Here is a 13,041-nt window from a genome sequence, read left to right on the forward strand (position 1 = left end):
GGTTTTTGGGTAAGAGTGTTTATGGGGTTGTGTGAAAGAGAGTGGTGAGAAGAAGTGAGTGGAGGTAGGTGGGGATCCTGTGGGGTCCACAGATCTTGAGTGGATCCTGTGGGGTCTACAGATCCTGAGTGGATCCTGTGGGGTCTACAGATCCTGAGGTGTTCAAGGATTTACATCCCTGCACCCATTAGGCATATAAAAATGCCTTTGTATCCAACTCTGGGCGTTCAGCGCCAGGTTGGTGGCCATTATGGGCGTTCAACGCCCATCTGTGTGCCATTTCTGGCGTTGAACGCCAGAACCATGCCTGTTCTGGCGTTCAGCGCCCAGAAGCTGCCCATTTTGGGCGTTCAGCGCCAGAACCATGCTCTGTTCTGGCGCTGAACGCCAGACAGATGCTCCTCTAGGGTGTGATTTTTCTTCTGCTTTTTTTTATTCTGTTTTTAATTTTTCTATTTATTTTGTGACTCCACATGATCATGAACCTAAGAAAACATGAAAAACAATAAAAATAAGAATTAGATAAACATTGGGTTGCCTCCCAACAAGCGCTTTTTTTAATGTCAATAGCTTGACAGTGGGCTCTCATGGAGCCTCACATATGTGCAGAGCTTTGTTGAGACTCTCCAACACCAAACTTAGAGTTTGGATGTGGGAGTTCAACACCAAACTTAGAGTTTGACTGTGGGGGCTCTGGTTGACTCTGCTTTGAGAGAAGCTTTTCATGCTTCCTCTTCATGGTTGCAGAGGGAGATCCTTGAGTTTTGAATACAAGGGAGTTCTCATTCCATTGAAGGACTATTTCACCTCTGTCAACATCAATCACAGCTCTTGCTGTGGCCAGTAAAGGTCTTCCTAGGATGATGGATTCATCCTCTTCCTTTCCAGTATCCAGGACTATGAAATCAGTAGGTATGTAAAGGCCCTCAACCTTTACTAATACATCTTCTACTTGTCCATAAGCCTGTTTTCTTGAGCTGTCTGCCATCTCTAGTGAGATTTTAGCAGGTTGCACCCCATAGATTCCCAGTTTCTCTATTATAGAGAGAGGCATGAGGTTTATTCCTGAACCAAGGTCACACAGAGCCTTAAAGATCATGGTGCCTATGGTACAGGGTATTATGAACTTTCCAGGATCCTGTCTCTTCTGAGGCAATGTCAGTTGATCCAGATCACTTAGTTCATTGATGAACAAGGGAGGTTCAACTTCCCAAGTATCAATGCCAAATAATTTGGCATTCAGCTTCATGATTGCACCAAGAAACTTCGCAGTTTGCTCTTCAGTAACATCCTCATTCTCTTCTGAAGAGGAATACTCATCAGAGCTCATGAAGGGTATAAGGAGGTTCAATGGAATCTCTATGGTCTCTAGATGAGTCTCAGATTCCTTTGGTTCCTCAGAGGGAAGCTCCTTATTGACCACTGGACGTCCCAGGAGGTCTTCCTCCTTGGGATTCACGTCCTCTCCTCTCCTCACAGGTTCGGCCATGGCGCTTATGTCAATGGCCTTGCACTCTCCTTTTGGGTTCTCTTCTGTATTGCTTGGGAGAGTACTAGGAGGGATTTCAGTGATCCTTTTACTCAGCTGGTCCACTTGTGCTTCCAAATTTCTAATGGAAGACCTTGTTTCATTCATGAAACTTACAGTGGCTTTAGATAGATCAAAGACTAGATTTGCTAAATTAGAAGCATTTTGTTCAGAGTTCTCTGTCTGTTGCTGAGTTGATGATGGAAAAGGTTTATTATTGTTAAACCTGTTTCTTCCACCATTATTAAAGCCTTGTTGGGGCTTTTGATCCTTCCATGAGAAATTTGGATGATTTCTCCATGTTGAGTTATAGGTGTTTCCATAAGGTTCACCTAAATAATTAACCTCTGCTATTGCAGGGTTCTCAGGATCATAAGCTTCTTCTTCAGAAGATGCCTCTTGAGTACTGTTGGATGTAGCTTGCATTCCATGCAGACTCTGAGAAATCATATTGACTTGCTAAGTCAATATTTTATTCTGAGCCAATATGGCATTCAGAGTATCAACCTCAAGAACTCCCTTCTTCATAGGCGTCCCATTACTCACAGGATTCCTTTCAGAAGTGTACATGAACTGGTTATTAGCAACCATGTCAATGAGTTCTTGAGCTTCTGCAGGCGTTTTCTTTAGGTGAATGGATCCACCTGCAGAAGTGTCCAGTGACATCTTTGATAGCTCAGATAAACCATCATAGAATATATCCAGGATGGTCCATTCTGAAAGCATGTCAGAAGGACACTTTTTGGTCAACTGTTTGTATCTTTCCCAAGCTTCATAGAGGGATTCACCTTCTTTCTGTCTGAAGGTTTGAACATCAGCTCTAAGCTTGCTCAGCTTTTGAGGAGGAAAGTACTTGGCTAAGAAAACCGTGACCAGCTTATCCCAAGAGTTCAGGCTGTCTTTGGGTTGAGAATCCAACCATATTCTAGCTCTGTCTCTTACAGCAAAAGGGAAAAGCATGAGCCTGTAGACTTCAGGATCTACTCCATTAGCCTTAACAGTATCACATATCTGCAAGAATTCAGTTAAGAACTGAAAAGGATTTTCAGATGGAAGTCCATGAAACTTGCAGTTCTGCTGCATCAGAGAAACTAATTGAGGTTTCAGCTCAAAGTTGTTTGCTCCAATGGCAGGAATGGAGATGCTTCTTCCATGTAAATTGGAATTAGGTGCGGTAAAGTCACCAAGCATCCTCCTTTCGTTATTATTATTTTCGGCTGCCATCTCCTTTTCCTGTTTGAAAATTTCTGAAAGGTTATCTCTGGATTGTTGTATTTTGGCTTCTCTTAATTTTCTCTTCAGAGTCCTTTCAGGTTCTGGTTCTGCTTCCACAAGAATGTTCTTATCCTTGCTCCTGCTCATATGACAAAGAAGAAGGCACAGAAAAATAATAATAATAATAGAGATCCTTTATACCACAGTATAGGGATCCCTTTGTGAGTGGAAGAAAAGAGGGGGAAACAAAGAATGTGATGTAAAGGATGAAACACAACTGTACGGATGGAAGAGATGTGAGATGAGATGTTAGGATATGAATGAATAAATAGAATAGGATGGGGGAGGGATAATTTTCGAAAATTATTTTGAAAAAGAGTTAGTGATTTTTGAAAATAGTTTTTTTTTTTTTTTTGAAAATGTTAGTATTTTTTTTTTTCGAAAATTTTTTTTTTAAATTAAAAATAATTAGTTAATTAAAAAGAAATTTTTGAAAAAGAGGGAAGATATTTTCGAAAATTAGAGAGAGAGAGTTAGTTAGGTAGTTTTGAAAAAGTTAAGAAACAAACAAAAAGTTAGTTAGTTAGTTGAAACAAATTTTGAAAAGATAAGAAGTTAGGAGGTTAGGAGAGATATTTTGAAAAGATATTTTTGAAAAAGATAAGATGAGAAGATATTTTTGAAAAGATATGATAGAAATTAGTTTTTGAAAAAGATTTGATTTTTAAAATCTCAATTAATGACTTGATTCATAAGAAATCACAAGATATGATTCTAGAACTCAAAGTTTGAATCTTTCTTAACAAGCAAGTAACAAACTTCAAATTTTTGAATCAAAACATTAATTGATTATGTTATTTTCAAAAATTTGATATAAAAATAAGAGAAAGATTTTTGAAAAATATTTTTGAAATTTTCGAAAATAACTAAGAATTTTGAAAAAGATTTGATTTTTGAAAAAGATTTTGAAAAAGATAAGATTTTCAAATTGAAAATTTGATTTGACTCATAAGAAACAACTTGATTTTAAAAATTTTTGAAAAAGTCAACTCAATTTTTCGAATTTGATGAGAGAAAAAGGGAAAGATATATTTTTTTTTTTTTTTGAAATTTTTATAAAAAACATGAAAATTATGCAATGCATGAAATTTTTAGATCAAAACAATGAATGCATGCAAGAATGCTATGAATGTCAAGATGAACACCAAGAACACTATGAAGATCATGATGAACATCAAGAACATATTTTTGAAAAATTTTTAATGCAAAGAAAACATGCAAGACACCAAACTTAGAATTCTTTAATGCTTAGACACTAAGAATTCAAGAATGCATATGATAAACATGAAAAGACACAAAACAAAAAATCATCAAGATCAAACAAGAAGACTTACCAAGAACAACTTGAAGATCATGAAGAACACTATGAATGCATGATATTTTTCGAAAAATACAAGATGCATATGCAATTGACACCAAACTTATAACATGACTCAAGACTCAAACAAGAAACACAAAAATATTTTTGATTTTTATGATTTTCTAAATTTTTTTGGATTTTTTTCTCGAAAAATTTAATTGAAAAAGAAAAATAAGGATTCCAAAATTTTTAATATGAATTCCAGGAATCTTGCATTCTTAGTCTAAAGCTTCAGTCCAGGAATTAGACATGGCTCACTAGCCAGCCAAGCTTTCAATGAAAGCTCCGGTCCAAAACACTAGACATGGCTAATGGCCAGCCAAGCTTCAGCATGTAATTCAGACATGACACGCCTGACATACCCTACAGTCGTGTAAGAGCTGATGGTTGGAAGCCTCAGTCTAAAAGAATTTAGACATGGCTTTACAGCCAGCCAGGCTTCACATGCTTCATGAGACACTAGAATTCATTCTTAAAAATCTTGAATAAAATTTTTTAAAACATTTTTTTATATTTTTTCTTCGAAAACAGATGAGAGATTTTTGAAAATATTTTTGAAAGATTTTTAAAAACAAAACGAAAAGAAAATTACCTAATCTGAGCAACAAGATGAGCCGTGAGTTGTCCAGACACGAACAATCCCCGACAACGGCGCCAAAAACTTGGTGCACGAAATTGTGATATCCAGGCTCGAACAATCCCTGGCAACGTAAGCAACTTAGTGCGCGTAATCGTGATTACACACTCATAATTTGTCACAACTTCGATACAACTAACCAGCAAGTGCACTGGGTCGTACAAGTAATACCTTACGTGAGTAAGGGTCGAATCCCACGGAGATTGTTGGTATGAAGCAAGCTATGGTCACCTTGTAAATCTCAGTTAGGCAGATATAAATGGATGATGGTGTTTTCGAATTATAATTAATAAAATAGCGATAGAGATACTTATGTAATTCATTGGTAGGAATTTCAGATAAGCGAATGGAGATGCTTTTCGTTCCTCTGAACCTCTGCTTTCCTGCTATCTTCATCCAATCAGTCTTACTCTTTTCCATGGCTGGCTTTATGTGATACATCACCACTGTCAATGGCTACTTTCGGTCATCTCACGGGAAAATGATCCAATGCCCTGTCACGGCACGGCTAATCGTCTGGAGGCATCACCTTTGTCAATGGCTTCATCTTATCCTCTCAGTGAATAATATGCTCACGCACCCTGTCACGGCACGGCTATTCATCTGTCGGTTCTCGATCATGCTGGAATAGGATTTACTATCCTTTTGCGTCTGTCACTAACGCCCTGCAATCGCGAGTTCGGAGCTCGTCACAGTCATTCAATCATTGAATCCTACTCGGAATACCACAGACAAGGTTTAGACTTTCCGGATTCTCTTGAATGCTGCCATCATTCTAGCTTACGCCACGAAGATTCTGGTTAGGAGATCTAAGAGATATTCATTCTAGCTCAATTCATGTAGAACAGAAGTGTTTGTCAGGCACGCGTTCATAAGGGAGAAGGATGATGAGCGTCACACATAATCATCACCTTCATCACGTTCTTGGGTGCGAATGGATATCTTAGAAGCGAAATAAGAAGAATTGAATAGAAAACAGTAGTACTTTGCATTAATCTTTGAGGAACAGCAGAGCTCCACACCTTAATCTATGGAGTGTAGAAACTCTACCGTATGAAGATACATAAGTGAAGGTCCAGGCATGGCCGAGATGGCCAGCCCCCTAAAACGTGATCAATAGTCTCCTAAGATGAGCAATGAATTAAAACTGAGACCAAAGATGGTCAAAAAGACTAGTAAAAGGTCCTATTTATAATAAACTAGTCACTAGGGTTTACATGAGTAAGTAATTGATGCATAAATCCACTTCCTGGGCCCACTTGGTGTGTATTTGGGCTGAGCTTAAGTGTAGCACGCACAGAGGCCATTTGTGGAGTTGAACGCCAGTTTTTGTGCCAGTTTGGGCGTTCAACTCTGGTTTTGGATCCTTTTCTGGCGCTGGACGCCAGATTTGGGCAGAAGGCTGGCGTTGAACGCCAGTTTACGTCGTCAATTCTTGGCCAAAGTATGGACTATTATCTATTGCTAGAAAGCCCTGGATGTCTACTTTCCAACGCAATTGGAAGCGCGCCATTTTGAGTTCTGTAGCTCCAGAAAATCCACTTTGAGTGCAGGGAGGTCAGAATCCAACAGCATCAGCAGTCCTTCTTCAACCTCTGAATCTGATTTCTGCTCAAGTCCCTCAATTTCAGCCAGAAAATACCTGAAATCACAGAAAAACACACAAACTCATAGTAAAGTCCAGAAATGTGAATTTAACATAAAAACTAGTGAAAACATCCCTAAAAGTAACTAGATTCTACTAAAAACATACTAAAAACAATGCCAAAAAGCGTATAAATTATCCGCTCATCAATTTGACAAGTTTAGATCATACCTCATTGGTGCTAAAGTGATTGTTTTCACAGATCACACAGCACTTAAATATTTGTTTGCCAAGCAAGAATCAAAACCAAGACTAATAAGATGGATTATATTGTTACAGGAATTCAATATTGAAATCAGAGACAAGAAGGGAGTAGAGAACAAAGTGGCGGATCACCTATCCAGAATCCCTCGTAATGAAGGTAGAACACACGATACTAGTGTAAATGAGCTCTTCCCTGATGAGCAGTTGATGACAGTTCACCAAGCACCATGGTTCGCAGACATTGCCATCTTCAAGGCAACTGGGGCCTTAACTCCAGAGATCAATAAACATCAAAAAAGGAAGCTCATAAATGATGCAAAATATTTTGTCTGGGATGAGCCATATCTCTTCAAGAAATGTTCAGATGGAATCCTGAGAAGATGTATTTCAGAAGAAGAGGGACAGGACATCCTGTGGAATTGCCACGGCTCATACTATGGAGGCCATTTTGGAGGGGACAGAACTGCAGCAAAGGTGTTACAAAGCGGATTCTTTTGACCCACCCTTTTCAAGGATGCTAAAGAACTAGTAAAGAGCTGCAATGAGTGCCAAAGATCTGGGAACTTGCCCAAAAGAAATGAGATGCCACAAAATTTCATCTTGGAACTGGAACTGTTTGATGTGTGGGGAATCGATTTCATGGGACCATTCCCAACCTCATATTCAAACAAGTACATTTTGGTAGCAATGGATTACGTTTCCAAGTGGATAGAGGCTATTGCAACTCCAACAAATGATAACAAGGTGGTTATGAAATTCCTCAGGAAGAATATCTTTAGCCGATTTGGAGTCCCACGAGCACTCATCAGTGATGGAGGGAGCCATTTTTGTAACAGACCACTATAAGCTCTTCTCCTACGATACGGGGTAAAACATAAGGTGGCCACTCCTTACCATCCCCAAACAAGTGGGCAAACTGAGATATCCAATAGAGAGCTAAAAAGGATTCTGGAAAAGACTGTGGGTGCATCAAGAAAGGATTGGTCGAAGAAGCTGGATGATGCTCTTTGGGCATACAGAACAGCATTCAAAACTCCACTTGGAATGTCCCCATATCAACTAGTGTATGGGAAAGCTTTTCATTTACCACTGGAGCTGGAACACAAAGCTCTCTGGGCTCTCAAGATACTAAATTTTCACAGCATTGCTACTGGTGCAAAGAGGATCTTGCAACTGCAAGAAATGGAGGAATTTAGATCGCAAGCCTATGAAAATGCCAAGATCTATAAAGAAAAGGCAAAAAGAAGACATGACCTGCACCTTGCACCCAGGAGTTTCGAAAAGGGGCAGCAAGTACTCCTCTACAACTCCAAATTGAGACTGTTCCCAGGAAAACTCAAATCAAGGTGGTCAGGACCCTTTCTGGTCACAAAGGTCTCACCATATGGGCACATAGAAATCATGGATGAAAGATCGGGGAGGACTTTCACTGTGAACGGACAAAGGCTCAAACACTATATGGTCAACATGGAGGAAAATCCCAAAGTGAAGTATCATCTCAAGTAATGAAGGAATCGTCGAGCTAGTGACGCTAAAAGAGCGGTTTGTTGGGAGGCAACCCAACCTGAGGTAGTTTCTTTTTCATTATCATTTCAATAAAAATCACAACTTATTTTCCCTGTATTGCGAGGAGCTAAGTTTGGTGTTCTACACTAAGACAAAACCTAAGAGTGAAAGTGTAGTTTTAAGTTTGGTGTTCTACCAAAGATATTAGTTATAATCACACTACACTCCAATGACAAATTGCTAGCTCCAACCACTCAGGGGGACCACTTGGTAGTAGTTTAGTCTGAAGTTAATGGTTGTTTTGTTAATAACAACCTATGAGGATCTCTGCAAGTATGCAATTTGTTGTACTAGGCAAAGAACTAAGTTTGGTGTTCACACACCAAATTAAGTTCAGAAAATTCGCAAGCATACATGCAAGCTAACTATGTCTCAAGTGCTTTAGAAACAAGCAACTTCTAATGACTTTGCAGGAACCTTTTGAGGAAATGGTGCACCATCATCCAAGGAAGTGAAGGAGCAAAAACTATGGATGAGGACAACAAGGGGATAGCAAGAAACCATCACCCGAAGGTTGTATTGTTACTTAATTCCATAAACTTAAAATGCTAAAAATTGGAAGTCAGAAGGAACTTGATTTATAGTTGCTCATTAGTTTAGATGATTAGAGTTTAATAGTTGCTTTATTACTTTTGTCATATGTGTACTGTCCACAATACCTGCTTCAATTCCATCCTGCTTATTGTGTTTCTTGTCTCCTTTTGAATCAAATAAAAAGAGAATGATTGTTATCAAAGACCAGAGTGGAGTTCATATTGTGGAGTAAGTTCCTTAGTGTGTGATGTGGTCATAAGTTAGCTAAGTTGATTCACCAACAAGGGTTGGAAGACAACTATCTGTCATGAATCATATGCTTGAAACACACCCCATGAAACTAGCTAAATAACAAGATCATAATAAGAAAAAGGGGAAAAGAACAATAAGAGTTGAGAAAGAAAGAAAAGTTAATAAAGAATAAGGCTAGGCACCAAGGGTTTGAAACGTGAGAGATGTGTCTGTGGTGCTCCAGTACCAAGGATCTTCTTGGATGAATAAGTTCGTAGGAGTGCTTCATCACTTGGTAACTTGGGTTAACTAACCCGGGATTATCAACTAAAAATCCACTATCAAGAGCAACCTTGCTACAGAACATTTAGTAACCCAAAGAGGTGCTGGACACCAAGGTCTCAAGAAAGGAAATAACAAACCATGTGCCTGTGGTGTGTATGTATGGGGGAAAGAGACTTGAGGGAGTAAGTCCTTAGGGGTGTCTTAACACCTAGCACCTTGAACCAACTGGTTCGAGAATGCTGGCTGAAAGCTTATCTTAAAGAGTCGAACCCTCACAGAGCACTTAGCCTAAGAACACAAATAAGCCTTGAAAACAATAAAAGGATCAATGAATAAGAGTCTCATAGGGTGCAATTAAGTGAGTATTCTAGGACATGATAAAGGTCTGAAAGCCAGTGAAGGAATGAACCTAAGTTGGTATGCATGAAACCACCATAAAACCAAGGACATGACTTCCACAATAATGACTCATTTCTCTTGGCATTTCATTCATCATTCTCTTGTTCCAGTACTTGCTTAGCGACAAGCAAGCTTTAAGTTTGGTGTTGTGATGCCAGGGCATTTTGGCAAGTTTCACTGACCTTTTCTTTACTGTTTTAGGGTAGTTTCATGCATTTTCTTAGGAAATAAGCAAGTTTTGGGTAGAATTTCACTTACATCTTGATTTAAGCATACATTATGCACTTTACATGATTTCATGAGAATTTTGCATGAATGAGATGACAAATTGGATGATGCATGTCTCATGATGTGGATTAGAACTTTGATGCACTTTATTGCTTGATTTCAAAACAAAGGAAGCAAGAAAGAACCACGTTAGCAGCCACGTTAGTCTAACTAACGTGACCACTAACGTGGAACGGGAGCTAGCTTGCAACGCTAATGAGAAAAGTAATCGCCAATAACGTCCTCGAAGCCATCATAGCCCACGTTAAGAGTCACGTTAACTAAGTTAACGTGAACTCTAACGTGGAAGAAAGAAAGTGGAGCCAGCGTTAGTGACACTCACCTTTGTCACTAACGTTGGACCAAGCTCATATTGGCCACGTTAGCCTCCACGTTAACTTAGTTAACGTGGACTCTAACGTTGGGAAGCAAAAGAGTGGCCAACGTTAGTGACACTCATCATTGTCACTAACGTTGGGCTAAGCCACCTTGAGCTACGTTAACTCCCACGTTAACTTATTTAACGTGGAGGCTAACGTAGAGAAAGCAAACAATCGCCAATGTTAGTGACACTCACCTTTGTCACTAACGTTGGAATGAGCCACAATGAGCCACCATGAGCCACGTTAACTCCTACGTTAACTTAGTTAACGTGGAAGCTAACGTTGAGGATAGGATGATGAGCCAACGTTAGTGACACTCACCTTTGTCACTAACGTTGGAGTTGGCTATCATTACCACGTTAGAAGCCACGTTAACTTAGTTAACGTGGACTCTAACGTGGGAAGAAGGGGAACCTGGGAACGTTAGTGACAAAGGTAAGTGTCACTAACGTTCTCGAAGAATTGGCAAGCCTACGTTAAGAGCCACGTTAACTAAGTTAACGTGAACTCTAACGTAGGGAGGGAGGACTCTCAACGTTATTGGAAAAGGTGAGTCCCAATAACGTGTGCGAAGGACCAAGAGGTAACGTTAGTTGTCACGTTGGTGCCACTAACGTTGAAGTTAACGTGGATCATCCCTGGGTGAGGAACGTTAATGAAAAAGGTGATTGTCACTAATGTTCTCGAACCCACACTCTCACTTAACGTTAACGCCACTAACGTCCTGAACTAAAGACCCTTCCTACTTCACACTTTCTCTCTGCAAGTAAAGCTAAGCCCACTGCAGAAGATAACTGCTTCAAACTCAAGATCCAAAGGCCCATATCCAAGACTTAAAGAATCAACTAGAAGATCAAAAGAGTAGTATATATAGGGGTAGTTTTGAATCAGGAAGCAGCTTTTGGGGGATGGGAAATTGAGAACTACTCTCTGTATAATTTACTTTCTCTGCACTTCTAGTTCTAATTTTCATGATGTATTCTCCATCTTTGTTTTCTATTTCCAGAGCTATGAACAACTAAACCCTTTTTCATTGGGTTAGGGAGCTCTGTTGTAATTTGATGGATCAATACAAATTTTTATTACTCTTCTTCTATCTTTTCTCTTGATTTTACTAGAAAGCTTTCAATCTTCATCCAATTGGGTAGTTATCCTGGAAAAGAAGCTATTCATACTTGGATCTCTTCTGAACCTTGGAAGAGGAATAAAGAGATCATGCTAAAAATGCTTTCTCATGTTGGACCAAATTGGGTTTGGTTGGGTATGGTGACTATAATCCTACCAACACTTGATTTGGGATTGCATGTGGTATAATCAATGACCATACTTCATCTCTTCTCATGAGCAATTGACCAAGGAATTGGCTATTGATCAAGATTTGAGAGACTGAATTACCAAAGAATTGGAATTCGATCACTTAAGATTTCCAAGGAGATTAATGAATGCATTGATTGAGGAAGAGATGAAAATGAACTTGATCCGGAGAATGCAACATCTCCTAAGCCCAATGAATCCCCATTTCTGATCTTACCCATTCTCTTTAATTTTCGCAATTTACTTTCATGAGCATCTTCCCCATTCCCATTTACAATTCTGCAATTTACTTTCCGTCATTTACTTTCAGCTCTTTACTTCCAGCATTTACATTTTCTGCTATTTACTTTCAGGCCATTTAATTTCCTGCAACTCTCAAACCAAATTCTGCTTCGCTCAACTAGAACATTCCTCTAATTATAGTTGCTTGACCAATCAATCCCTATGGGATTCGACCTCACTCTATTGTGAGTTTTTATTTGACGACAATTCGGTATACTTGCCGAAGGAAAATTGTTGAGAGACAAGTTTCCGTGCTATCAAGTTTATGGCGCGTTGCCGGGGATTGATTTTGTATCAACAATGACTAAATTGGAGGATAACTAGATTGAGAATTTTTCTTTTGTTTGATTTAAATTTCTGTTTGAGTTGATTACTTTCAGTTTTAGTTATTTTCCTCTCTTCCCCCTACTCCTTTTTCTTAGTTATTTACAATTCAGTTCACTAACCCACTAACTGTTTGATATATTGCATCACTCACACTAACAGCATATCTAACAAGAGTACTTTCTGCATCTATTTCCTTGCTTGTGCCTTGTTGGTTGTATGACAGGGAGAAGAAGTGGGGCTTCAACTTCCTTTGATTCTGAACCTGAGAGGACCTTCCTTAGATTAAGGAGGGAAGCAAGAGGAAAGAGAGTAGTTGGTGCTGAGGAAGAGGAGGAGTACTTTGAACCAGACATGGATGAAAACATGGAGAACCATCATGAAGAAGAGGCTCACAACCATGGCAGAGAAGGTCCAGCGCATCAGGCTGGACAAGAGAGAAGAGTTCTGGGTTCTTACATCAACCCAAACCCAGGAAACTGTGGAAGCAATATCCAAAGGCCAACCATACATGCCAACAACTTTGAACTAAAGCCACAACTCATCACCCTTGTTTAGAACAATTGTTCATTCAGAGGAAGTGTCCAAGAAGACCCCAATCAACATCTAACCACCTTCCTGAGGATATGTGATACTGTGAAGTCTAATGGTGTTCATCCTGACACCTATAGACTACTTCTGTTCCCTTTCTCATTTAAGGACAAGGCATCTAAATGGCTGGAATCCTTCCCAAAGGAGAGTTTAGCAACCTGGGAAGATGTGGTGAACAAATTCTTGGCAAGATTCTATCCTCCTCAACGGATCAAC

General features: G+C 39.3%; 1 non-coding gene across 1 annotated transcript; it reads left to right on the forward strand.

The window, feature by feature from the left end:
- The first annotated feature begins 2,248 nt into the window (after positions 1-2,248).
- On the forward strand, positions 2,249-2,356 carry LOC112773632 (small nucleolar RNA R71). Its single transcript, XR_003188173.1, has one exon. It is a non-coding gene; the product is annotated as a small nucleolar RNA R71 (small nucleolar RNA).
- Positions 2,357-13,041: the final 10,685 nt, after the last annotated feature.

The sequence above is a fragment of the Arachis hypogaea genome, chromosome 18 (assembly GCF_003086295.3).
Source record: "Arachis hypogaea cultivar Tifrunner chromosome 18, arahy.Tifrunner.gnm2.J5K5, whole genome shotgun sequence".
In the NCBI taxonomy this organism is placed as follows: Eukaryota; Viridiplantae; Streptophyta; class Magnoliopsida; order Fabales; family Fabaceae; genus Arachis; species Arachis hypogaea.